General features: G+C 30.1%; 1 long non-coding RNA gene across 1 annotated transcript in view; it reads left to right on the forward strand.

Annotated features, from left to right (window-relative positions):
- The first annotated feature begins 5,801 nt into the window (after positions 1–5,801).
- Positions 5,802–24,680, forward strand: part of LOC148312564 (uncharacterized) — a 101,628-nt gene continuing 82,749 nt past the window's right edge. The window contains exon 1 of the long non-coding RNA XR_015839232.1: positions 5,802–6,266. This is a non-coding gene — a long non-coding RNA (uncharacterized LOC148312564). The remainder of the gene's footprint in view (positions 6,267–24,680) is intronic.

A 24,680-nucleotide genomic window follows, 5' to 3' on the forward strand; every position in this document is an offset into this window, starting at 1 on the left:
TATATATTTTTGTTTATTGATATTTGTAGATAATGGTCTGTTGATAACGTACACCAAATGTCTCAAAATTACGTAGGGTACGTCGATATGATGCAGTGCCTTATGCATTGTTAGAATGCGGATAAGTGATTGAATGAGAAAATATAAGGTTATTCACACTACGTAGTTAACGCGTTTATATCTTTGGAAAAAAACCCCTTGATACTGGTAGACATTTGTCGATTTATCTTTTTGTCAAACGTACATTATGCTGAAGGTTGAAAATAGTAAAGGTGCGATAGAAAAATCCTCATCTTGAAATAAGTAAAAAAAAAACGAAATAACCTGACCATATTTCCTTTTTCACTTTAAGTGCTTCAGTACAATTATATTATGTTACAAATACTCGATAACTGTCACGGCTCGTATGCTTTCTTTATTGACAAAGGTTCGATCAATACACCGAAATAGATTGGCCCAATTTAAATCTAGTGTCCACTGGTATTTTTTTCTCTCGAAAACCTATATCTGTGAAAATACCATGTTGGTAGAAACATTTATTCAAATATATCTCTCTCCTTATCATTCATGGTTCACTTTGTGTAGTACCACTTAAGTAAACACTAATTCGTTACTACCGTATTTTTTTATTTTAATTACCTAATGATGGAATGATTATTACAAAACTGGTTGTCACAAATTGGTGTTTATGAAAGTGGTATTACACAATGTGAATGATGAATGATGAGTAGAGTGTTTAATAACATACTACAAATAAAAGTTAATGCTTTTTAAATACAAAAAAAACTTACATAACCACCCAAAGGTAAAAATTTGAACAGTAGGTACATAAATCAATAACATTTTTTTTCTCTGGCTTTTTTATAGAAAACTTAATCTCAAACACACCATAATTATTTAAGACAGCTTTCTTGTATTTATAAGTTTACCCGGCAAAACTAGACACCAGTAAGTCTGGTGACGACAATGTTTGACAACATTCTATCGCCGCCTGAGTTCACGCATGAGTTCAACACTAATTTTGATACATTTTTCTCTTATCATCTATCGGTTGCTATACACACACACACATATACATTATTTATGAGTGTGTGTATTTTTTGTTGAACTTTTGTTCATAGGGATTCATGTTTTCGGTGAAATTTCAACTTAAACTAAAAATTAGTATGCTGTGTTAGTAATTGTGTTAGTAAAAATTAGCATGCTGGGTTAGTAATTGTCCTGACGAAGAGACGGGTACGTCTCGAAACCGGTAGACGTAAAAATCTCGGTGAGTGGTTATATACTCATTTTATTGACATTTTTGTTAAAAAAAATAAGTAAATATGACTAACCACAAAGTAAATGCTTTAAATGTTAATAATATTGAGAATATAAAAATTAGTTTTACAACTAGTTCAATTAAAAAGTATAAATATCAATAAGTCAATACAATGGTGGTTTTGAGCCTACTCTATCACAATATATTTCATTTATCATCGTTATAATAATAATAACGTTGGATGATTTATATAGCGCCATTTTCGTAAAAAAAAAATACCTCAAGGGCGCTTATACAGATACGGATTATGATATGAAAATGATGAGAGATAAAAATATATTAAAGAAAAACGTCGTCAATTGGCTGAGTCTGGAGGAGGGAAATATATATAATTTTTTTCATGAAGCTTTAATAATAAATTGCACGAATAGAATTTGGAGTAAGCACATGTTTTTCAGTTGCTATTGTCTATTCTTTACACTTTATTTACAAAGTCGTAGGGATGCATTTAACACGTGTTTTTTCGAGAGCAACTGCTCTCAAAAACGATCCAACGTACTATTTAGGCCTACAGAAATAGAATGAAATATAAATTTATTTAGTAAGAAAATAAATTAAAGTCTTTAATATTGTAATTATAAAAAATTACTTTATCATTTTAAAACGTTTCATATTTTAAAATTAGTATCTGGTCAGATAAAAATTCATAATGTTTAAATTTAAAACGAATTCAGAAAAATAGTGTCAAAAGGGACTAATAAAATATAGACAATATCATGGGAGTATTATAATATAGACAATATCATTCACGATCAAACCTCGTATAGACATCTGTTATTCGTGTTATAAAACATTCAGTTTGTATATACATACGTCTGTCGGTATTTTGTAGACGGATGGAAAAGTATGTTGAAAACAAAAGAAAACCTTGACAGAAGAATTCTAAAGTGAATCCATTTACTACTGTCAAATTAATTAAATAAAAGCTGTGGAAAGCCCCAATGGAAAGCAATTAACACGGGCTTTTCGTTTGACGAACTGTCTGCGGGACTAATTTAGCGGCGACACCTGTTCAAGCAAAAGCAAATCACATCTCTGATAGCGATAAGTTAAGCGCTTCGGGCGATGAATGTGTCCGCGGAGTTTACAACCTAGGAGTCAGTTTTTAAGCTTTCATCAGCTAAACTTTTACTGAAAAATTTGACATTATGATAAAAATTAGACATTTGTTTTATTACCATGCAAACTATTTTATTGAATCGGGTGAATAAACGTATTCGTAGACTTCTTCGAGGTGGTTCAAAAATATCAATCAGTGGGAGTTTCTTATGAAAACCTAAATTTAATATAATCACTTAAGCCCGTGGGCGAGGTTTATCTATGTCAGATACTGTAATCCTCAATTATTGTGATCGAATTAAATGCTACAGATTTTCATTTAATCATATACATATTTTGTAATCTAAAAATAACATGAAATCCAAATAAATAAATAAATTTTAAGATATAAATTTTACTTGGTAAATACCAGTAAAAATAATAAGATTATCCGAGTTAAATTAAAATTAAAAATGGATAGATATTACCAGAAAGTGACTGTCGAATCAATTAACAACTCGCCATTTCAATACATATGTATTAGATACACATATTTAAAAAAAAAACAATTCTTGTTTCGGCATTTACTTTGTGGTAAGACATGTAAAAATTATTGAATAAAACACTTATTTTTGCCATATGAGTTTATTTATGACTATTTCTTACGGAACCAAAGATTCCATCTTCAGGTATAAATAATAACTCAATTTAATTAATAAAAACTGCTCTTTAAATAAGGAGAGGGGTAAAACCCTTAAGCTCACTTGACTAATCCCCCTCCCCTTAACTTACCCCTCTCCGTATTTATAGAATAGTTTTTTACTAATTATGTTTTAGTTTTTATTTAATCAGTTCGTGAAAATCTACATTCCTCGAGCTCAAAAACCTTAATGATGAAGAATAGTTTTGTCAATTTTTTTGTGTTTTATGATTTGCATTAATCAAATGAACTGTTTTTTTTTTTATTTTATCTTTATTAAGTTCCAGATTCTATAAAAAATATTAAGAATTGGGGAATGTTACACGTGTTTAAAGTGATCAATTAAACCAGCCTATGAGGGTAGTAAATCTCGTAAATGCCCAGACTTCCATATTCTTCTTCATCTTTTTTCAGTCGTCAAAAAGACTTTTAAGAAGTTAATCATGGGTAGAAGAATGATAAATGTTACGTGTATAATTCTTGTTCTTCTCTTCTTCTTCAAACCCTTATCCGCACCCCAGTGGTGCATAAAGCACTGCATATAAACGCAGTGTTATCTTGATTGTTAACGTATGAAGGAAAAGTGATCAGCCCTCCGCTTCAGGTACCGTCCAGGGTGATATTGAATAAATATTGCAGTGAAAAAATCACTTATATTTATTTGACCCCTCCAAGAAATCGGACCCGGGAACTCCAGAGTGGTAGCCGAGCGTGCTGACCATTACACTATGGAGGCAGACGATACGTGTATAAAGTGATCACTTAAACCAATCTGGTAAGCCCTACGCCCTGTAAATACTAAGACATTCTTATTTTGTTTCGTCTTAGTTGAGATATAATTAAACATCTAATTATCTTTAATTAATTAAGAAATGTATTGAGCAAATACATTGTTTCATTATATTAATAGATCTCATTATAGCAACACTGTAATGAAGAAATTTAATTTATCTGGGGCATTCTAAATTCTATCACTGATGATGTAGAAAATAATACGTGAGAGATACTCAAAGCTTCGCAGAGAGCTCGTTTGATCGGCGTGGGTGTACACTTTTCTACTCGACCAAACGCTAGACAATGATTAAATCTCTGCAAATAAATATAAAACAAATTCTAGTGAGAAAGAAGAATGTGTCAATACACTAAAAAAATATTCATTTGAAAAAACCAAAAATCTCTAATACCACCTTTAAATTACATACATAGGTTATTTCAAACAAACGAAGCTGTTTCCATTTTCCTCATTTTTCATAGGACAGTGTATTTGACTAATGTAGCGTAAATTGCGGGCCGACAGGGTGATCAGTTTTACGCTTCAGATTTTATCAGATTTATAAGTCTGACTGTCACGCACCTTGGCTTATTTGCAAAGACGTCTGACACCGAAACAGGCCTTGCGGGTTCGGGTCCCTCCAATTTTAACCTAAATTCAAAAATAATGTTCTTGATTATAAACCTTTGTTTCATGATTTTTTTTAAAAGAGAAACTTCCATTGGATTTTTTTTTCATTTCATAAAATCTAATAAATAAGCATTCCAGGGCTTGTGGCCTGGCATAAGTAATCACTTTGTACACTTGTCTAACATTCTGCCCATTATTAAAAATCCATGTTGATGTGATTTTTCATAAATGTTTTATTTATTATATGTATTGTTGTTAGATTCCTTTCGTTTTAAAGTTGTACAAATTTGATAGATTTGGAATTTATGCTCTTCCGTTATCTTTCATATAAAAACAAAAGTTGCTATGTCTCAAGTTAAGACACTTATTTCATTCGTAGGGTAAATAACCAAGTGTCTCATTAAAATTAATTACTTTATATATATATTTATATATATATATATATATATATATATATATATATATATATATATATATATATATATATATATATATATATATATATATATATATATATATATATATATATATATATATATATATATATATATATATATATATATATATATATATATATATATATATATATATATATATATATATATATATATATATATATATATATATATATATATATATATATATATATATATATATATATATATATATATATATATATATATATATATATATATATATATATATATATATATATATATATATATATATATAAATATATATATATATATATATATAAAATATATATATATATATATATATATATATATATATATATATATATATATATATATATATATATATATATATAAACATATATATATATATATATATAAACATATATATATATATATAAACGTATAAATATATATACATATATATATATATATATATATATATATATATATATATATACCCATGAAAACCCCATTTACCGACCTAGATACATTGAAAGAAAAAAATCTTACTTCAGGTTTTCAGCTTACTCGGATTAGTTTCGTATTTTTTTCCCACTTTAAAAAAAATTCAAAACATTTCCCAGTTCCCTAATGCTTTACGGAATCAGGAATCGAATTCATGCAGGATGACTCATTTAAATTACAAAGTTTGTTTATATGTTTGTCCATGTTTATATGCGCACTTAAAATATATTTAAAATACTTATTTAGTCAAACAGTGTAAGGTGATATCCAAAAATTTAGAAAGCGAAAGATCACGAAACCGTCCCGATGGTATCGGGTGCTTTTCTTTGTACCACGGCGGTTCACCTGGCACGCTAGGCGGCCGCGGCGTGTCACCTGTTGTCTGCTGCCCGACGCGCTGCGACGGCCGGCCGGCAGACGTCGGACGGAAGTGATCGTCCGGTCAGTGTGTGAGCAGTCATAAGCGCGCGCGGGCCCGCTTGCTCTTCCTCCATCCAGTGTTGTGACTCGATTCACGTGTTCGGTGTTCGGCCCCCTACCTGAAACAGCTGATCGCGAAACGTCAAAAGTTCAAACTGAAATTCAAACTGAAATTCAAACGGAAATTCAAACTTTTCAGTTCGCACGTTTTAATGGCCCCAATGTCACATATCCCGCGACCTTTCAAAGCAACGTAATCTTATCAACATGACAGTAAATAAAATTCTTTTTCCGAATGATTTTTTGTAATATTTATTTTTAATTTCGTGTTTTGTTTGTGTTTGAGTGATAAAGTTACCGAGTGAAACAAGTTGTTATCTCTTTCGATAAATTTTGTGGGATGATTTGGTGGCACACAGAACAACACCAGGATACCGAGAAGGGGTAAGGGAATAGAAAAATCTTATTCAGAAACTTGTTGCTCTCTTTGTTCATCCAATAACTCGGATATTATTTGCACAATATATTGCGATGGAAAGTGAACGAGTTCAACAAACACATCTGTCTTTGTATCTTGAAAAGAGATGTTTCTTTTGTTTGATTTACTATTGAAAGAAAAATTCCTACACTCCCTTACAGACGATCTATTGTTTTCTGAATATTTCTAATTGTTTTTCAGGAAAAATATTTCTCTCATTATGTAACGAAATTTTATCTAATTGTTCATTATTGATTCACCAACATACATTCCTTATCGTCTAAAGCTAATTGACACTGTTTCGCCTTCATTTAAATAACAAAAGGTTAATTAAACTACAAGATCGAATTAAAAATTGCTGTTTATCAATAAATAAAATGCATACGCATATGGTAGTACGTTTGTATTTACACAACTGCGGATAAATGATATTTGTTTTTTAAACTCGTATCTATTTGGATCGAATGTTACATTATGAATATATGATAAGAAGTGAGATTTAGCACTCAAAGCGTCATAATTAGCCAATTATGTATTGGGAACACATAAAATATTAGTTGCGTTTATGAAAATGTTTTTGACCCCCCTACAATCTAACAATGATAAACATATAACGTTTCTACTTTATCTCTTGTTTTTTATTGGAATATAATGGAGATTTTGTAGCTTAAATCTATGTATTAACCAATGAAAAAAATTCTTTCATTTTTTTTCTTAAAAGTAACACCGAAAATAACATTCAATAGGTTATTATCGGAGTGCTAGATAACTGTTGACAAGTGTAACAAAAAACGCCTGATTCTTTTATTTTTCTGAAGAATTGGCATTCTTGTATAATCTGAAAGCAATATTCAAACTATTGATAACATAAAATAACCGAGCATAAAACTAAATTTTATACTTGTCATAATCCATAACACAAAGGTGCCCGTTACCGTCATATTATCCAAATCCAATTTAAATTTAATTAGAAAGTAAAAACCAATATTTCTTAAAATCCATTTTAACACGTGTTTCGATACATTTTGTATCATTAACACGTGAAACTAAGTCTTAATTTCAATGTTATATCTTTGTGAAGTCGGAGAATAGAAGGGGATAAAAAAAGGATTATCAACAATTTTACTATGATTTTAAGTCTTTCCCTCTAATGTCCATATTAATAAAAAAATTAATTAAAATTAAAATAACAATAGGAAACAGTTCCTACCCCTCTTCATACCTCAACGACAATCTTAACTGGGCGTAAATTTTTTTTTTTATTTTATTTATTGGTGCTTACTTAAGATAAAATTTGCATCTTGTAAATAATAAAAACTCATTTTAATATTTACAAGATGCAAATTCAACTTTCAAGTTTTAATTAATTCTCTAATAACTATAATTAAATAATAAATAAAAATAATTAGTTAATTGATTCTACCCTACGAATGATAAATCGATAAATTAAATGTGTTTCATCTAAAACGAAGCATTTATCTTTTCATACCAAGTGGAAGATGGAAGCATTTGGCTGGTTTAAGTGATTACTCTATCCACTAGAAAACCATTCAATATTTTTTTTACAAACTTATGTATTGCGTATTTTAATACATTTTTTGTCTGATGTTCGACTTCAGATTATTTACCCTACCGATGTTTTATCTACACATGTAACATATTAAAAATTATATTCAAGTTATAAGCTACGGAATGTTTAGACTTTTACTCGTTTCGTATAAAAATGATAAATGATTTTCTCAGTTGAAACATCTATCATAATCATAATTTTGTACAAGATATTTTTATTATTACTATGAAGATAAATTATGTTGCTACACGGTTAATGTAAAATCACCGACCAAGATAATTTTTTCAAAATAATTTAATGCTTTTTGCACTACAATAATCTAGTATAATTATAGTACGGTAATGGGAGCTTTTCCCCATGTTGAAGTTGGTCGAGACTAGTGTGACCCCTAATGATAAAAGTAACCCCTTATCTTCATTAAGGTCAAACTTTTTCATCGTCTTATCTCAGAAACCAATGCAACTTAGTAGCTCACCTATAATTTCGTAAACACATGCACCAACGTTCGTTTCAAACTATAATCTGTGCCTCATATTAACATATATTACTACATACAACGGTTTATTTTAAATAATTTTATTATATAACCTGAAATATTTAACTCTGAAAATATATTCTTAATGTATCGAAATCTTTGTACACAAGTACCTCGTTCAACTCTCGTGGTACGTGAAATAATGACCAGCCAATTTGACTTAGCAATGACAGGCCATATGCCCTGTAAAACTCCCTTTTCCATTTTTTTTTGTTTATAACAAAAGACTTATTTTTCATGCTTTGATATGAAATATGTAAACCTTGTTCATTGCCTCTTTATTGTAGTAGCCAGCGAGTTTGGCTACCATGTTGGAAGATATGGGTTCGATTTTCAGGGGAGTTATTGTAAAATAAATTAAACTGATAATTTTACTAAAATATTTATTTGATATTACTCTAGTCTGGTACCCGAAGCAGACAACCTTTTCTTCGTCTATGTAACAATAAAAAGTACTGCTTCTTTACGATGCAGTATATTATGCACCATTTGATGTGGATATGGGTAAAAAAATCTATTTTAATAACAACTACAAAAAGTTAGGATATTTATAAAAACGATACAATCATATGTTTCGCTTGATGCGTGGTGCTTGATAATGATGCAGAATGCATAAAAAAACCTTGTCACCATAGATTCTAAGAGAAAACGTGGTATTTACTAAGTAAAATTTTAATTTTTAAAAATTGAAAACCAAAAATCAAATGAAAAAAATTATCTGACAAACATCATTTACGTTTTTTTTTAAATATTTACATTAACTCATATCACTGGTTGATTTCGATCCATAAAAAGATTATTCAATAGTGTTTTTGCGATAAGACGACCAATCAAAAAACCATATGTTAGTAATCCATAGTATTTATATTTTTTACTTCTATTTTTACCGTTTTTCTTCTTAGTTTCCTTCTATTATGCTGTTTAAATAAAAAAAGTTATGAAAGTAAATTTACAACGCATATTTTCATTTTTTCAAAAAGAGTACCTACATATTCAAAACACATTAAAAATATACAAACAATCATATTCAAAAATCATGAAAAAAAAATTGCTGATAAGACAAAGCTTGTTACTATAAAGTCAGTGTTTTGAATTTGCCGGATTGTTTTAAGTGTGCACTTGTTACATATTTTAGTTTCTCGGGCGAGTATATTATTATACTTGCTAAACATTTTAAGCGATGACCTATATTCGTGAGTTGTCGTGAAATCCGCTAAACAACACAATAAACCCAAGATAATCTTTCCGAAGATTCATCGCACTATGACACCCACTATAAGCAACAATCCTGTGAAAATGGGTGAACTATTCGTTCCGAGATAACAAGAACGCGACATCAAGTTGAAGGAGCACTGTCATATAGACAATAATTTATCAATCAGTATTTCATATCATTGTTTGTACGCAAAATATTACATTTTTATACATGCTTTAATTTTTATTTTGCTTAGCTCTGGAGGATATAATTTTTAACATATATTTTTTTTGTTTTTTTTAAAATCTTTTTTTACTGAAAGCAATATTTAAAAGGTTTATGTTGATGTAACTGATAGTTTTCATCTCACCAATAGATGTCTCTAGTGAAGTTCTAGTGATTCAAGAACAATGTTTCAAAATGAGTTCGTATATATAGAACATCTAAGAATTTGAGTAGTGTGGTTGTCAATAATGGGTAGAATTGGTGAATGTTACAAGTGATCACTCAAACCAGCCTATGATAGTCGTCAGCCCCGTAAATGCCCAGACTTCCATATTATTCTTCATCTTTGATGAGATGTCAAAAAATAATATGAAAATACTCCTATAATTGGAGATAATTCAGATTTGTGAACAAGTATTTGGACACACTCAAAATGTTGTAAACTGATAATTGTTTTTTTTTATTTAAAATAAGAGTTTCAAAACAAATCTTACAAACTTATTGATATAAATGTCCAGAGATAGAAAATTAACAAGATGTCAGCACACTCATTTATAAATTTGAACATTTTAATTTAAATCATGGTTGAACAAATTCTGGGATGCAAAACAATTTTAATTTAATTTAAAATGATCATTTTTTTTTTAAATCTATGGACATTTCAAATAATAATTATAACCCAGGGTGGTCCAGAAATAACAACTCCACTACGGAAAAAGTATTTTAAGTTGTTGGTAAGAGTTGGTAATAAGATATAAAACGTTACTATTAAAACATTACTTACCGAAGTTGATTATACATAAGAGTACTCCACAGTAAGTAGTGCAACAAAAATTCAGTAAGTAGTGTAGAGATGCATATGAAACTAGTCACATACGTGATTAAACATCAGACAGTATGACAATGAGTAATAGCGGATACATCAGAAAAATAAGGGTCAACGACCGATAGCCAAATCAACGAGGAATATCGAATCCGCAACATAAAGATGGAAACAAAGTTAACTTAGATTTTAGAGAGCGGGTGTTTTGAGCGCAACACGGAGTAAAGATGACAGTCGATCGATGTAGATTACATCCACAAAATACTTGTGAAATAGATGTAAATGTAATAGAGATCGAAACCCGTATTTGAAAACAATGTAGTATCAGTAGTATTTGAGACTTAGAGTGCAATTTAATATACCAAAACAATTACGTTATAGCAGTGACCAATGTTACAAAAAAGTGATTTACATCGACACTGAAGGGAACCAACGCTTACAACATAAAACAGAGTGGAAGGATATCCGATGAGCAACGTCAAGAATGACTTGGTGCTTGATTTGGCACTTTTCGACTGATACGTGCGGGAATAGGTAAAGTTCAACTCTAAAATCAACCAATCAAAATACAGTCAGGAGACACATTATAACGTTAGATGGCACTTAACTTTTGTCACCCTAATTCCAAAGTATAACTAACATCATTACACCACAGACACTAACATTCCTTATTGCTCTTGTTTTAAAGAGAACAATTTAATTCTAGACATATCTACACATTATCTGTAAACAAGAAACTCGGCGCAATTATTTGAGTTTTCCTATCTCCACCAGTTAATCCAAGTCCCCGAACGGGCCGCGAACTACTTTATATAGCGTTCTAAAGCAGTTTGATCTTATCTCCCTTCCTGTAATTAGATGAGACAACATCAGTTTAGTGTGGTTATCGCACACTGGTATTCTAATCTCTTTTCGTTACGTAAAATCTACGAATCGCTACTGTCCGGCTATAAAATGCGTTAATAATTAGTAGTGTGAATCTCTTGGAATCCGTCCAAGGCAACAGTATGTTTTGGAGAAGGTGTTTTTGTACACTAGATATTAAGAAACTCGCTTGAATTGATTTCGAAAGCGATTAACCGAATTGAACACTTTACATTGGAAAAGTGTTTATTAATAACGATATGTCAGATTTATTTATAAATAAACTTGAACGGAATATATGTCCATTAGTAAAATCATCGTTATCGTCTTTGCACAATAAGCGTCTTTGAGGTAATATTTAATTAAAATGACGATTTACAAATTATCAAAAAAAAATATTAAAATGAAGCGATTTTCTAGAAATTAATTAGTTTAAGTGATGGAGGGTTTTTACTTAAAAATGTGTTTAAAAGTAGTTAAAAAGTAGTAGAATAAATAAACACTAGCTTACCAGTCAAGGTTTGCAATTCCGTGTGCCATTGGTACCATGCTCTTTCTCTCACCTACTTTTCCAACTCCATTTATTATTCCATAAACCAGTTTGATGCATACAGGTTAAATATATGAAATTAATATCTGACTGAAAAAGTGTTGAAAATTCTTTAAAATAACAGTATTGTAAATTAATGAAACCAAGGTTACCTACCTATAAGAAGAAAAGTGAAAAAAAAAGACATAAATCGAGAGAGACAATACCCAAGAAGGGGATGAAGATAAACTGTTGGATTCTAAAGAAAAATAGTGATGTTTTTTGTTGTTGGGGTTATTACAGAAAATGAATTTTTGCCTTTGGAGTATTTTAAGATATTTAGTACCGAAATAAATTTATTACTTTTATGCACCTCTTTATTTCCTAGATATTGATGTTTATCTAATACTTTGATACATTTCCAATTTGATACATTATCCACTTTCATATATTTTCTCAAATAAAAAAACTTGTTGCAAAGCTAACGTTTCTTAACTTGGGAACGTTATAAGAAGACCCTCTACAAGCAATTATGAAAGAATGTATATGATTATGTATTCACTTAATTACTTTTAAAAGCCGCAATTATCAACAACATTAAGCATCATTTATTATGCAAATCGAAGCCACAGAAATATTCTCCTTCAATGAGGTTGTTAGGGGGTGAAATTGCACATTTGTAAGAAAGTTCTGCCGACCCTTTGTTTATTCATAAATTTTAAAAAGATCGCTAATGGCCGCAATTATGATTTAAAACACGTACAAAAAGTTTTAAAGATATTTCGTTTTGAGTAATCTTTTAAAATTTTTGTTTTAGATAGAAAGAATTAAGAACGTTTCTGCTGAAGGATTTTACTCAGACGGTTTTCTTATGACAGTAATCTGGCTACTGCACTTAAATGTTTTAAAATTCAGTTTAACGTTTTTGATTTAATTATAATTGTCATACCTCAAACATATTTCTTCAACTCGGTTTGTGAAAAAGTAATAAGTAAAAGGCATCCAAAACATTGCATTTATATACATGTTCCAAAAAAATAATGCAAAATGGATGTTTAATAATGGGCAGAATGATGGTCGTCACACAAGCGTATGAAGTGATCACACAAGTCATATAAACGCCAAGTTGTAAGTACTGAGATGCTCAGACTTCTACCTTCTTTCAATAAAAATGATAGATTTATTATTTCAAGTTGAGTCACCACTAATAAGAAAAAACTTATTTTAAAGTGTCTCAACTTGATATGAAACATGTACATATGTGGAAGTCTGATCATCCAAGAGCTTACTACCTGGCATTTGGCTAGCTTGAGCGATCACTTTATACACTTGTTCACCGTTCTGCCCATTATTAATGCCCATAGGTGAATAATCCAGTGTCCGATATAATAAATACATTTTATTATTATTGTGAAGAAAAAGCATCGTGAAAGATAATTTTTTATAAAATTATTAAATTAGAAATCTTGGGGATGAAATGTAAGAGCTTTAGACCATTCTTTAAAGGTTGGTAAGTATCTTGAACATAGATAGCGGTACACGATATCTCCCTTCTAATAATTCAATAATGTAGCATGAGTTAGGTTTCCCTGCTACGAACCGATAGCGGACTAGGGGTGAGTGGGGTAATCTCATTAAAACATGACGCTTTTGTACAGAGATGTGCACGCAGCTCAACAAGTTTGCAATTAAACGGCCCCATACCATCGGCAATGCTTCGATCCGAATAGTTCAACTAACAATGCTAAACGCTTCAGCCAATTAAACGGTCAGTTCATGTGTATATTTGCACATTGCCTATGTTTGGAATTTTAAAATTATTTATTTTATATTTTACTTATAACCAGCCATACGTTACTGTGACTCGGTCAATTTAAATGAAAAAATAAATTTGTGTTTTAGAAGTAACCTGAATTACTTTTCAAATAAAAATAAAAGCTGCAATATTATTTTTTGAAATCAAGCTTTTCAATACAGTCAGATTCTAAAATATTATATTTAAAAAAAAAAACTGCCCTATAAATGTCCAAACTTACAAACATATTTTAAAAACATATTTTTCAATAAAAATCCTCGATATAAATCCAAAATTTGTGAACTAAAATTTGGACCCTGAAAATATTGTAAATTACCTTTCTTTTCTTCAAGGTACAGGCTTTAACCACTTTTCCTGGTCTCTTATTATTAGTTAATTGGAAGATATTGCTTCAATGCAAAAAGTTTTCCAATATGCTTAGTATATTATGTGAATTAAAAAAATAGATTTATAAGTTATTGAATTCACATTTATTTACTTTATTTTTAATAATTTCTTATTGTTATCTTTTGTGTGATATGATCAAATATACCAGGATCGCATGTTCGTAAGGGGAAGCAACTTACTTCAGCATTTATTAGTCAGTTAGTTCATTCGTCCGGCCACGTGTTGAGTTGCCAAGTGATTTCCATGCCACGTTGTCCGTACATTAAAAACGTTTCATTATCACACAATCTACATTATATTCAATTACCCGAAACGCTGTTCCAACTGAACCCGCCAACTTCGGAAATGAGGTTTTTTGTAAAAGCACTTCGAATTTTGCACTTTGCAGGATTCTCTGGATGAAATTTGGATTGCGTAAATTTAATTAAAACTTTTCATGAACATTTGCTATTAATGTTCGTTTTTAATATGGGTCGAATTATTCAGAGCTGTGATAACTTATTCGTTCTGAATTATGAATATTAATTGATTTTTTTCTCGAACAAAAAATTAATAAAAGGGGTTTGAATTGGTTACAGGTTTGATGAAACAGTCTATTTGCCTTTTTCATAAGGATTTTTTTCTGAAAATCAAGTTACTTGAGCGTATTAAGATTGTTTAGGCATGTGAACCGAATAAATGAAGGAATAATAATGATACAAATTTTCGATGCAAATGTGGTCGGTAATAGAAGCAAAAGAACCCTAAAAAAATTAGCATGGTTAATTATTTTATATTCAACATTTTGAGTATCTCCAAATACGGACTTCGGACCTCACATAATAATAAAATAATTCCTGCTCAGTAAAAAGCTTCTTTTCATCTCACCAATAGATGTCTCTAGTGAAGTTCTAGTAATTCCAGAACAATGTTTCAAAATTGGTTCATATTTATAGAGCTTCCAAGAATTTGAGTAGTGTGGTTGTCAATAATGGGTAGAATTGGTGAATGTTACACGTGTGTAAAGTGATAACTTAAACCAGCCTATGACGGTCGTCAGCCCCGTAAATGCCCAGACTTCCATATTCTTCTTCATCTTCGAAGAGATATAAAAAATATATACTTCAAAGTGTTCAGATCTGGAGTCGGCATAATCGACGGGTACGTATGAGAAGATATATGAATGTGGAAAAGGCGAACATTGTTTGCAAAGACATATTAACAGAGGTGGAGATTAATCTCAGATAAAAATAATTACTCACCAGGTTTATTTGTTTCTAATTATGAATAAAATACAAGTTTTATTTTTAACCACATTTATTATTGGTACTATTATTCCAACCAGTTTCGACAAATACAATATTTTTTTCATGGATCCCTGAAGATGACAAAGTGCTTGACAAAATTGGTTACAATAATAGTACCAAAAAAAAATGTGATTTAAAACAAGGCTTGTTCATTCTCAGGCAAAGACATTTTTTAAAAGCAATTTGGATTAATTTTTTATTGTAAAAGAGTCCAACAGTTGTAGATTTATTTTTCGGAGATTGGTTTACAAATGTGTAAATGTTACTAACAAGCTTTATGAGGGTAAATTTTTCAATATTCAAGTAGTTATTTCGTAATGTACTAATGACCCATATTTGTCAAACTGCCGGTAGAAATTTGTTCATATATATTTCACTACATGCACGAGTAATACCTTTGAAAGGTTTGCACATCAAATATTAACATCTTCACGTGGGAGGGTCCTCATTACAACTGCCGTCGGACATTTCCAGGCAGGAGCCATCATTATGAGTTTCGGACGTCTCAAATAATTAAGAACCTCCCGTAAATTACCCCGCCTTCTGGTTCATTTCCACGGCGCAATTTTCCTCGCTGTATTTTCACGTCAGGCTGTATGTCAGGACGGTAAACGTCTTCGCTTTGAGGTAAGCGGTGCTGCCATTATGGCATCATTTATTCACGAGACATGCTCGCTTTAGCCGCGGCAGACGGAGAATCAATATCATTCGGTTTCCCAACCCTGGCCCATCAATTGTTTATGATTAACGTGTATATTTCGACCCGTTCCCTCGGGGTGGACGGGGGTCGATATGTGACCCAATTTCCACCCAATTGAAAGACTCGCCTAATGCATATTTAAATACTGCCGTTGTCCATTTGTTACGTTCAATTCCTTTATTGAAGTCGTATGAATTTTAAATTTGAGTAACTCCATTTTCTGATTTTATGATTGGTCCCAACAGAAACATATGCGACTTGAAATAAATAGAAATCAAAGATAGAGTCTTCGTTTTCCATAGCAGTTGATTTGTTGTTTGAAGAAGTGCAAAAGTAAAATTTTAACAATTTCGACAAAAAGTGAAACATTTCAAAATTCATGCCAATAAGTGAGACATTAAACAACCTTAACTTTAATAACATGATTGTCAATCACAAATGCGGTTGATTGGTGGAAAGATAAATGTTCTACGGTGTATTAAATGATCACTTTAACCAATCGAAGAATTGTAATTCTATAAATACACAAACTTTTATACTTCCACCTCAAATATCAATACAAAATTTGTTTATTTTTAAAAGCACTTTAGCTATTTTTTTTTCTTTTCACTCCTCAAAAATGCAATGAAAAAGTTATGATATAGTGTGAGAGTATCTACGTGATAATTTAACGCATGCACTTGTTTTATGGATATTTTCCACCTGTTGGCAATATTAGAGCACAAACGACTCTCGTTGTTTGTTAAAATAAACACGAGCAATATTTTTATGGCCTTAATTAAAATCAAAATGACTTTGCAAAAGTTTTTTTATCGGCCAAAGCTTGGGCAGCGTAGTAAATTTAAACTTCATTTTAAATTTTCAAGTTTTTAATGCTTTTAACACTTTGAATATCCGCTCTCAGCAAATTAATTAATTTTTTATTAAATCTGCATTTGTGCAAGTCTGAAATAAGATTTTATCATACTAGGCGCAGCATATTTTCAATTATTTAACCAAGAGCGCTTTTTACTACAACCATTTGAAGCAATCGTTTCAACGAATATTCCAATAGTTTTCGATCGGAATATTTATATTGATTTTAGGTAATGCGAATTACCTCGTAGGAGTCGTATCTTGCACAGGTTTAAACAAGCATGAGTATCGAACCCCGAGTGCCTTTCCTATTGTTTCTTCTTCTTCTTCTTCTTGGTGTAGGGCTTGTGGCCTGTTTTTAGAAGGGATTAGCCTCCTCCAATGTCGATTCTCAGCTGTTAATCCATCTCTTAGGTGGTCTGTCCGGAGTCATCTACCTTGAGGTTGGCTGTGGGGCATCTGAATAGTCTCATGCTCCACACATGTGCATACCATTGTCTTCTTTGTTGTCTTTCTTACCTAACGACATCTTCGATCTCGCGAATTTCTCTTATCCTGGTGTCCCTTATTATATCTCGTTGACTCTTAGCCAGATATGCTTCTTAGACTGCTCATATCTGACACTCTTAGCGCATTTTTGCTACCGCTTCTATTCTCATATTTCAATCATTAATTTTCCTCCATTTCCTTTCCTCTAATTTTACTTAAGTCATCTGTATCTCATAACATATATTCAACTTTAAGATCCAAAAATCTGAATTGCAAGATTGATCACTCTGCCTTCGTAACACAATAAGTTTTAACGAACTTTGTAACATCGCGTCGTCGCACAGCGTGCAATATGACCGATCTATCTTTACTTTAATCGTTTTTTCATATTTTAATTTTACATATGTGAATATCAAAACTTCTTAATTAATAACCGGTGCAATCTTCTGCACACCTATTTTTAGGCTCAAATATATATTATGTATCACGTCGCAAAGTTGATGAACAGCGTGACACTAGATTTCAACTCCTAGTCAGTCGCGGATCAACGCCCGGTTTAATAAGATATTTGTCAGACTGTAGTGCTTTTAATATATATTTTTAAAAATAGACGTTATTGAACAATATACTTTGTTTATATTTATTCTAAAAAAAACTTAATATACTCGTATTAGTACGTATCCGTCCGCCTCCGTAGTGTAATGGTCAGCACGCTCGGCTACCGTTCTGGAGGTCCCGGGCTCGATTCAAGTAAAATAAATACAAGTGATTTTTTCACTTATTCAATTCTTATTCATATTTATTCAATATTACCCAGGACTGGTACCTGAAGCGGAGGGCTGATCACCTTTCTTTCATGTGTAAACGATCAAGATAACACTGCGTTTATATGACGCAGTGCCCTATGCACCATTGGGGTGCGGATAAGGGTTTTATTATTATTACTATGTAAATTCGTTCAATTTATAAAACATGTAAAAAAATAGGCGAAAATATTTTAATTGTACATTCACTTAGACCTACGAAACGATTTTGTTTGGATTTTCATTAATCTAGATAAATAACCACTCATAATACTACAAAAGTAGGTCAGCTAGATAAAGTTTAAAAAGCTCTATGTCACGTGAATGTTATATTCATTCTTTTTTTAGTTTTATGACATTTCAAGCGAGTACTGTAAGTAGGTCGTAATAAAACTGAAAATAAATTTTATTTCTTATCAAACTTTCAATTAAAAAAATAAATACATATTTCTTTATAAAATAACAAAATCAGTTTGAAAAAGATTTTTTGCTACGTCAACAGGCATTCAGTGGAATTAATTCAATCAATAAGGATGAGCACGAGTATTTGAGTTATATAATTGTTTTCATTAAAAACACAATGGTCTTATACAATGTGCAATAAGTTATGATTCAATAAATATTTTTCATGCAACAATAATTTTTGAAATTTTTGTTGCAAATTATGTGATTGATTTTTTTTCGTAATAAGTTATTAAAAAATTAAAATTAAAATAAAGTTTAAAAATAATATTAAATTAAAACAATTTTTTTTTCGAGAATCAAGATATATGTGCTCTTATTATATACATAAATAATTCAATTTGCTACTATTTTATAAAGCCTAAGTGAACCCTTATTAAAAATAAAATTGAGAATCTGGATGTTGTATAGTAGGTTTGCATAAATAAATTCTGAACTCTGTGACACTAACTAAAAAACTACATACTTTTCACTTCTACTTAACTCGATATTCACTGGAATTAATACAACAAACATCGAAAGTACATACTATATATGTTCCTGCCATATGGATTACATACAAGTTTAAAAAAAAAAGGATGAAAATATCTGTGCAAACATGGTGAGATTTGATTTTTTGACATTTCAACATAGGTAAAGAAGAATATGGATGTTTGTACATTTACAGGGCTTACGACCCGACACAAGCTGGTTTGAGTGATCTATTTATACACTTAAACTTACACAATTCTATTCATGATCGAGAATAATAATACTAAATTTATTTAAACTTTTGTTAAGCAGAGATCTTTTCATTTAAATGTATGAAAGTTCCTTCCAGAATTATTTTCCAGAATTAAAACTTGATTTAAAAAAAAATATTACTAATTTGTGAACAACAATCAAGACACATTAAAAATATAGTGAATATTTTTCAATGCTGCAGATCAAGAAAGACGATACATGTTACCATCATATTAAATCTCAAATAAAACTTTATACATTTTACGTAAATGAATATGTGATATCGCCTATTCCTTTCAAGAACGTCATAAATCAAAAATCGTTAATTTTTAGTCATGTTTTCGAAATGCCCAGAAAATGTACTATATCCCAGCAAAAGAGGCATATTTTTAACTTAATATTTACCCTCTACAGGGCAGAAAAAGTTGTTTTTGCATTTTGAGAAAAATGTATTGTTTAATTTTTTTTTAAATATACTAAATATTTTTCAAATGCAGAAAAAATCTTCAGGTTTTACCTAAAAAGATCTGTCGCACAGTAAAAAGTTTGATAAGTGGCTTGATATTTATTTTTAATACATTGTATTCTATTTTTAAACTTTAAAAACGTTCTCCTGAAAAATCAAGTTTTTTGATTTATGACGTTCTTGAAAGGAGTGAGCGATATGTGCATATTAAAAAATACATTTATCATCGTATTAAACACTTAAAAATATATTTTTTTACATGTATTTATTTAATATTATAAACTGGCAAATATATTTTATTAGTTTTTTTGCAAATACTTTTGGTTTGTCATATTCTTAAAAAAAAACACACTTACGAATATTTAATATATTTATCCAATATGCCTTTGAGTGTGCTTCAGAATTTACATAATAATGTTGATATTCAAATTCTGATTTAATGGATTTCATAAAAATGCAAATATTGTATTTTTCTTTGATATTGATAGGATCCACCTTAACAATTTTTATTATTTCTTGTGTGGGGTACTTGGTGCACATTTTTTCTTTGATAGGCTGAGAGGACGCGCGTGGTCTGAATATATAGTACCACGTTCAAAGCCCCTTTGCTCTACGTCTTTATTCATGACTACAGACGTAATCTCAGGAAAGGTTCCCTATTTCGTCTTTGACGTCATTTTTGTCCACTTTGAACTTGCGATTATAGGGGGGGTTAAACGCGTACTTAGAACCGTGATTACGAATGCTCCTCATTTGTTATAATACTAACGTCGATGTTATTATTTATCTTTACTTAGATACAAAGTAACTGAGATTACCATCATATATTTTTCTATATTTTTGTGGTATTTCTAAATATCATTAAAATACGAGCACTATTATAAAATATATACAAAAATTGTATCAAATTATATATTAATTTGTTATATATATATTTATATATGTGTGTGCATGTATGTAGTGTGTGTATTAAGCTCACTTTTATAATAAAATCGTTCGCAGTAATTCATCAAACCGTGGGCCATAAATTAAATATAACTACATTAAAAAAAACTCTTTATATGCAATGGCTATACTTAAAATTGAACGTTCAGTATGGTTAGCTTTCATAAATATTGGGTAATTTGGTAATTTGATAAGTCAAAGTGAGTTTTGTATTACACTCAAGAACAAGCGAAAGAAAAATCATAAAAATGAGATTAAACACTCGTAGGGCATATCATTTTCCCATTTGAATGATAAAGCTGAAACGAACATGGTATTTGATACAATCAAGGAATATATTATAATCTTTACCTACTTTAATGTATTTTTTAAAGGCTTGATTTTAGAGATTATTATTTTAACAACATTATCGTTTTTTTTTTTAACTCTCACTTATAGATAGAAACGTATTTTATAAAACCATATATTAACGTTTATATTAACATTATTTTATTAATTTCTTATAAAAAATAAGAAAAATTATTTTATATATCAACGAAAGCTTCAGTGTAACATAAGTATAATGTATGTGTACATTGAAGAATTTATGTATGTCAATATTTTCAATATTTTTGCAATGTGTTAAAATAAAATCATTATTTATTATTTGAAATATTCAAAAAAAAAAGTATCAGAATGATCCAAATTAAAAAGTTTTTTTTATTCTCCTACGTGCATCGATCAATTCTAAATCATATATCAACGTAAATGTTATCAGTATTTTCACAACATTTTATGTCTAAATATGAGAAAAAAGTACCAGGGTATCATAAATATAAGAGGCTCAAGGTTCGATTTTTCACCATCTTATAATAAGGTATCGCGCCTTCCATTCACGTGCGTAGTTCCTTGAATAATAGATTATTTAATTTGTGGAAATGCGCTATGACATGAATTTTATATCGCATAAGATACAAGCAAGGGTAGAGGAATAACGACCACGTGTATTTTTGGCAACGCCTGATAATTTCAAAATGAATAACACTTTTATGATTTTTCCAAAATAGAGTATCAAAGAATTGAGAACGTAAAAACTTATTCGACAAGTTGAAGTTTATGCAGTCCTATATTATGATTGAAGAGATAAATTTCTGATAAAATTCATTATTTTGCTTCCTTGAAAATGGGATTATTAACCTTTATCAATTTTTTATACGTGTTATTTGACTAGTGTTAGAAGGTTTCGTTATTTCATAAAAAAAAACTTATTAAATTTCTTATATTATTTTTTTGACATCACAACATAGATGAAGAAAAATATAGAAGTCTGGGCATTACAAGTTGTTACAAGGTTTCATTATTTCATAAAAAAAACTCATTTAATTTCTTATATTATTTTTTTGATATCACAACAAAGATGAAGAAAAATATGGAAGTCTGGGCATTTACAGGGCTTGCGACCGTCATAGACTGATTTAGCTGACCGTAAATACCCAGACCTCCATATTCTTCTTCACCTATGTTGAGATGTCAAAAAAATAACTTCTATAATTGGAGATAATCCACATTTGTGGACAAATATTTGGACACACTTAAAATATTACTTCATTTCTGTTCAAGGTGATTAAATAAAAATATATGGTGATTGTATTCATGGCACACCACGAAATAGCTTGAACATGTTTCAGAACTGTGAATACGTGTTGACTGATGACCTGAATGCAAGATGTCTGACGCCAAGTTCCATAAAAGAAAATGCTTCTGTGGTTCTGACGGAGTCAGTTTGAGCGCTTTTTCCAAAAAGGAATGCTGATCGTGCCTCGTGAAACTAGAAACTTCAGCATGAAAAATGTCATATGAAAAGTATTTATTAATACATTTCTAAAATATTTTTTTTATAATGAGAAATAGAGCAACAACAATAAACTCATATTAGCATTACGGAGGTATTTCAAACTTTTAAAATATATTTTCATTTAAAAAAATTATTATTAATTATATTGCATAATTATTACTTTAATTAACCAATTATTGTATTTTGTATATATTAAAATATGCGTATTATGTTTATTTTAAGCTTCAATCACGTAGCGGTTAGCCAGCTTTTATTGGAATCTTACGTGGCTTTATTGTAATGATTGACAGTTATAGATGAAGAATTTAAGAATAATTAATAAGGGGAAATGTTTTGAACAATGGACTTTTAGAATAATTATTGAATTTGGTATTATGACGCTTTAATTATGACGATTAAAGAAAGCTTTTTATTAAATACAAAGCAGAGATCCTTTTGATTAGATTATGGAGGATCATTTACGAATTATTTGACATACTAAGACACGCCATTTAATTTTTTTTATGCAGCTTATGATTTCGACAAAATAATTCTATTCATATTTTATTGGTTTGTTCAAATCCTTGTACATAAATCTGGGTTTCTCTGCTTTATGAGATATTTCCGAATTTTAACACCTCAACATAGGTGAAGAATAATCAATTGTAGGATTATTATTTGGTATTCAATTTCAAATATTTCTTAATAATTTTATTGAAGCCTAAATTTACATGTCACGTTTAAGAAATTTAGTTCTTTTATTTATGAAATGTATGAATACCTTTATTTTAATAGGTAATCAGCAAATGGAAGTTAGATATAAAAATAAAATCTTGAACGTTACTCATTATTAAATATAATTCAAAATACAGTAAAAATATTATAAAGAGTCATCTAATTTTGTCGTAGTGGAATTTATGTTACACAAAATGTTGTATTTTATCTCATGCTATAAAATTGTTTCAAGCGTGTAAGTGTTCAAAGTAGTTGATGATAAAAGTATCCATTATGAACTGTCCACCTTGATGACTTGATTACAAAGAACCGGATATTTTTCAAGCCGGTGTACTTCCGGTACCGCCCCTTACCCCCACTATGTCACTACGTGCACCCGACATCGGAAATGTGAAAACTCTCGAAAGCTTTCTCACTAGAAAATGATAAATTTTATAATGTGGATTTCCGATTTATAAATACCGATATACTTCAATGATCAACGTAATGCTGCAAAGGAAATAAATTATTTTATATATTTCACATTTGATTCCCTCTTCAATTCGTCGTACTCGCTAAAACGAATGTCGGAGATAATTTGATACATCGCTCACTCCTTTCAAGAACGTCATAAATCAAAAATCGTCAATTTTCAGTTTAGCATATTTTTGGAATGCCCAGAAAATGTACTATATCCCAGAAAAAGAGGCATATTTTTAACTTAACATTTACCCGCTACATGGCAGAAAGTGTTGTTTTTGCATTTTGATGAAAAGGTATTGTTTAATTATTTTTTGAAATAATATAAATATTTTTCAAATGGAGAAAAAATCTTCAGGTTTTACCTAAAAAGATCTGTTGCACAGTAAAAAGTTCAATAAGTGGCTACATATTTATTTTTAAAACATTTTATTATATTTTTAAACTTTAAAAACGGTCTCCTGAAAAATCAAGTTTTTTGATTTATGACGTTCTTGAAAGGAGTGGGCGATATGTCTGTTCAAAACGTATCAAAACAAATAACGCTTTGAAAACAAAGCTTAGATGACCGTTTGTAGGTATACCTAGTGCTCATGCTCAATTTTTTTCACAGCGCCACTCAGCCGCTGCCACGCCGTTGAAGAGTAAACACATGTACGCTATTGTCGACGTATTTTAGTTACAACAAAATGACAGAAAA

Source organism: Brachycentrus maculatus, unplaced genomic scaffold, assembly GCF_059751285.1.
Source record: "Brachycentrus maculatus isolate JH-2025_06_01 unplaced genomic scaffold, ASM5975128v1 h1tg000039l, whole genome shotgun sequence".
Taxonomy (NCBI): Eukaryota; Metazoa; Arthropoda; class Insecta; order Trichoptera; family Brachycentridae; genus Brachycentrus; species Brachycentrus maculatus.